Source organism: Ranitomeya imitator, chromosome 5, assembly GCF_032444005.1.
Source record: "Ranitomeya imitator isolate aRanImi1 chromosome 5, aRanImi1.pri, whole genome shotgun sequence".
In the NCBI taxonomy this organism is placed as follows: domain Eukaryota; kingdom Metazoa; phylum Chordata; class Amphibia; order Anura; family Dendrobatidae; genus Ranitomeya; species Ranitomeya imitator.
In genome coordinates this window covers 347,734,372-347,739,807 of record NC_091286.1, presented here as the reverse complement: position 1 = coordinate 347,739,807, position 5,436 = coordinate 347,734,372, and the positions used below count along the sequence as shown (strand labels likewise).

The following is a 5,436-nucleotide window of genomic DNA, read 5'->3' as shown; positions in this document are numbered from 1 at the left end:
GCAGACCACCAAACATCAAGGACAAACTGGTTAGGGCCGACGTTGGATCTCAAAAACAAACTGTAACTCGCACACTTAGAGGACAGATAAGAAGGGGCACATTCCCATGCTTGAATTGCACATGCTGTTCAAACATCATTAAAGGGAGTGAAGTGGTTCATCCTCGCACGGGGAAATCATACCCAATTAGGGACTACCATACCTGTGAATCTAATTATGTGGTATACATTATCAAATGCCCATGCGGCCTACTGTATGTAGGCGAAACCATCCAGGCAATCAGGGACCGAATCACAAGCCATAAATCTACTATTAGATGTGAAAAAACCTGGTTACCCCTGCCGGCACACTTCAAAGAGGCCAGACACAACATATCCCAATTACGATTCCAGGTTCTTGAAAAAGTCCGTAGACCGAGACGGGGGGGCAACCATATCCAGTTATTGAAACAGCGTGAAACGTACTGGATCTATACGTTGGATACGCTCAGTCCGAGAGGCCTCAATCGTGAAATAGACTGACTAACATAATGCATTTTTTTCCCTAGACCCACTGAATAGTTGCACGCAACCACTCAGCAATCTACCTTGTGGAGTTGGTAAGATCCCCCACCATAGTGCAGATTATGTCTAAGTTTCCTTCCATTTTTCTTCTAAGTTTTTCTTCTAAGTTTCCTTTTATACCTGTTTTTGCTCCTATGGTTTGGACTCCTACTCATTCATGTCGTTTATTATCATTGCATATGTTTGGGGTGACTTGCAACTTCCTTGCAATTCCTGATGTATCAATCTCATCAATGTCGTTCATCTTTCATTTCATATGTTATGGGTGACCTGTTATTATGTTATAATTCCTGACACATTATACTATTAAGATGCAGAATGTTTAGCCTAGTTCTACCATTACTTCTATCCTCCAATACATATGTCTCCCCATTCACAAATGTACTTAGAGCCATCTCTTACATCCTTAGCCTCTTCTCCAGTTCACATGACATCTGCTTATACACTGACTATGCAGTCCAAATAATCCGACTTGCGCAGGCGCCGTTGTCCGCAACCATCCTACTGCACATGCGCCTCTTCCTCGGTATGATAGAACGCTATCCTGTCCAATCACCCGATGTGCGCAGGCGCCGGCGTCCTCAGCGCTTCCGGTCACATGCTCCCACAGCGCTCTACATCTGAGCGCCTGTCATCAATAGCACTCACTTCCTCACAATACCGGTCACAGCTGAGACACGGAAGTGTCAGCACCGGCTTATCCTTGGAGCCCCAGCGCCTAGCGCCAGCACCAACTTAGACACGGTTGTGTCAGTTGTACCGCCCATTACCGCACAGCGCCGGGCACTTCTTATATAGGGGAGCATCCACACCGGTTAACCCTTAGGAGCACCAGTACCAGCTCATGCTCTGACACTGACGTGTCAGCTTCATACCGTCACGCTATTCATGGACGTATGTCAAACGCACCAGCTAAGTATATCTTAAATTACGTTTAGTTACCATTTTTCTCCCTGTACTTAATGCCACATATCTCATATCTTTTGCTCTTAGTTAGTACTGCACACACGGGCACCTTACCCTATGGAGCGTTAATTAAACACACCAACTCTTGGACTTCATAACCTACTACATAGAAATGTTTCTTTGCTGCTAAACATACCCACAGGTCAGGTGCTTTTCTTTATCTTTGAAGCTATAACAGCACTTTGCTAGTAGTATAGATTCTCATCATTATGCCTTTCAACAGGCCTCTGTCACAGGACCTGGGTATTTATCTATCTTTTCCAGAGAGTTACTGCTCAGCCCGGAATATATAGGCTCCTATGTAACCAACAGGGTAGGTCCATGCTACCCTCCATACATTCCAATATACTCCAACATAGGCATAGCGAGTATTCACACTTATGGTCATTTTCTAACCTCCATTCCTGCCAGGACGCAACCTTCACCAGGACTGCACCTATATTACCTTGAACTGAGACAGACTCTGCACATTGGGTAGGCCACTCTTCTTGCCTTGTGAAATTACTTAGAAATCAACACTATTTGCCTACATAACGGAACGACATAGGCCACCTTTGGCCTTGTGTACCTATCACTAGATGCTCATGTTGCATGCACTATTTCTTGTACGTACATCTTTGTACACATATTTTAAGATGCATTTCCTTTTACTAATGTCTCGCTATATGCAGATCCCTTTGCTAGAATACCCTTATCATCCATTTTAGTACATCTCGTTACATTGTCTCACAGAGTCATTACTCTGTACATGAACGTTACAAAAACCCTGTATATGTATATATTTTGTATATAGTGTACAGAACATGATTTCATCAATCATTGTATATACCGAATTGTAAATATTTGTATTTTCTGTATTTTTTTCAGCGACGTTGTGACCAAGGCTATGTATTAGCCGAAACGTCAAAACTTACCAGTCGCTTTATCTTGAATCCACTATAAATAAACCTCCACTTGAAAGCATATCTTCCTTTTGAACGTGTGCAGTGATCTTTATATTCAATGACTTCGTGGTCATCTGACTGTCACGTCATCACAGGCCCTGCGCTCCTGCGCTAGAAAGACCTGCCATGATGTCACGGTCATCTGACCGCGACGTCATCACAGGTCCTGCGCTCATACCAACCCTGGGACCGGAAGCTGCCGTGGACTACAAGGGGCCCTCGGAAAGGTGAGTATATGTTTATTTTTTATTTTTTAACCTGTGACAAACCTGGTTGGGCTGGCTGGGCAATATACTACATAGCTGGGCAATATACTACGTGGCTCTGTGCTGTATACTACTTTGCTGTGCAATATACTACGTGGCTCTGTGCTGTATAGTACGTCACTTGGCAATATACTACGTAACTGGGCAATATACTACATGGCTCTGTGCTGTATACTACGTCACTGGGCAATATACTACGTCACTGGGCAATATACTACGTGGCTGCGCAATTTACTACGTAACTGGGCAATATACTACGTGACTGGGCAATATACTACGTAATTGGGCAATATACTATGTAACTGGGCAATATAATATGTGGCTGGGCAATATACTACGTGCTTGGGCAATATACTACGTGACTGGGCAATATACTACGTGACTGTGCAATATACTACGTGGCTGGGCAATATACTACGTGACTGTGCAATATACTATGTGGCTGGGCAATATACTACGTGGCTGCGCAATATACTACGTGGCTGGGCAATATACTACGTAACTGGGCAATATACTACGTGACTGTGCAATATACTACGTGACTGTGCAATATACTACGTGGCTGGGCAATATACTACGTAACTGGGCAATATACTACGTGACTGGGCAATATACTACGTAATTGGGCAATATACTATGTAACTGGGCAATATACTATGTGGCTGGGAAATATACTACGTGCTTGGGCAATATACTACGTGACTGGGCAATATACTACGTGACTGTGCAATATACTACGTGGCTGGGCAATATACTACGTGGTTGGGCAATATACTACGTGGCTGGGCAATATACTACGTGACTGGGCAATATACTACGTGACTGGGCAATATACTACGTGGCGGGGCAATATACTACATGGCTGGGCAATATACTACGTGACTGGGAAATATACTATGTGGCTGGGCAATATACTACGTGCTTGGGCAATATACTACCTGACTGGGCAATATACTACGTGACTGTGCAATATACTACGTGGCTGGGCAATATACTACGTGGTTGGGCAATATACTACATTGCTGGGCAATATACTACGTCACTGGGCAATATACTACATGGCTGGGCAATATACTACGTGGTTGGGCAATATACTACGTGGCTGAGCAATATACTACGTGGCTGTGCAATATACTACGTGGACATACATATTCTAGAATACCCGATGCGTTAGAATCAAGGCCACCATCTAGTTTCATATATAAGCTGCGGCAACAACCATCAGGGGCTTATCTACAGCATTCTGTAATGCTGTAGATAAGCCCCCAATGTAACCTGAAAAATAAGAAAAACAAGTTAGATCCGGATCCAGCACCTCCCATCTTCATGCGATGATGTCCTCTTCTTTGCTTCCTGTCGTGGCTGCTACGCAGGCGTACTTTATCTGCCCTGTTGAGGGCAGCGCAAAGTACTACATTATGCAGGCGCTGGGCTTCTCGGACCTCTCCCGGCGCCTGGGAGATGTCTTTGTAACATTTAACAACCTTTGCTGGCCATGTGTTGTGTAACACATCATCAGACACATCTTGTTTCAATTATGGAGGAGGGACTCTTAAAGTCACAAAGCCTATTTTTATAGGGGCATCAGGCAGCATTAATATTCTTAAAGGGTCATTATTAAACAGTGGGTCTCCTATACTGTTATTGCCTATGCAGTGAGTGGCTGGGCTGCCAAAAATTAGGGTGCACCACAATACCCCTTTAACGAGACATACAGGAGGACCTCCTGAAAAAATGTTCCCATTGAGTCGCCAGGGCAGTGGAGATATTTGGTACTGTGTCCGGTCGCAGTTAAAAGGGTGGTCATGATGGCGGGGACCCAGTCCGTGGCCCTGGGCGCCCAAGTAAAAGGGATAGTCTTTAAAGGGAGTTTGTAAAGCAATAAAAGTTTGTGACGCCACCTGTGGTTCTCAGTCAGAGGTGACCGACCCTGCTTAAAGGGGTCCTTTGGGGGCGATGGTGCTGCAGCAAAGATGGTGTCGCTTTCCACAGGTGAAGTGGGGTCCCCAGGGCTCCCGATGTATTTGGCAGGGATGGTGAATGCCGGCAAATAAATGGAGGATGCAGTCTTTACCTGGTTTATTGATGTTTGATAGCCTCAGTCCAGGGTACCGGCAACAGGTGTCGATGGGGTCCAGGCAGCTTGAAGACAAGAGGAAATCACTTTGCCAGGTCAGTTTGGGAGCCTTCCACTTTGCGCTGATTACTAGTCCCTTGCTGCCTGTAGTGTCCTGACAAGGTCCTCGGTTACTCTCTGTCCTGGGACAGTCCCTGCATGGTTGGCAACTTGGGCCGTTCCCTTGGGATCTCTGTACACGGTGACTCTGGGCTCTAATTGTTGCTGTACCTCAGGCATTATGTGGGCAAGTCACTTTCAGCTTCCTGCCCTTCGCTTCTGCTGTGGGACCTGTAAGTCCACACAGCCTCGGGCTCCCGATGCCTGGGTTCTGTGCTCAGCTTAGGGGGCCCAATCGCAGCCCTCCTCTAGCTCTTTAGTTCTCCTGTGCTCCTTCACTGTCTCTTGTCTGCACCAGACTGACTAGCTCCTCCTCCAGACCAGAATGTATATAGGGAAGTTCCACTTAAACGAGGTTTCATATTATTCATTTGGTACTGCCATACTGTTTGCCTATGCATTGAATGCAAGGCCTGTCCTGCCCCAAAGTTACATGCACCCTAATAAGCCTTTGAGCCCAC

At 45.5% G+C, this 5,436-nt stretch overlaps 1 long non-coding RNA gene across 1 annotated transcript; it reads left to right on the top strand.

Moving 5' to 3' along the window:
- Nucleotides 1–1,748: 1,748 nt before the first annotated feature.
- LOC138680720 (uncharacterized) lies at nucleotides 1,749–2,492 on the top strand. Its single transcript, XR_011321747.1, has 3 exons — nucleotides 1,749–1,842; nucleotides 1,941–2,003; nucleotides 2,397–2,492. It is a non-coding gene; the product is annotated as an uncharacterized lncRNA (long non-coding RNA).
- The last annotated feature ends 2,944 nt before the right edge of the window (nucleotides 2,493–5,436 follow it).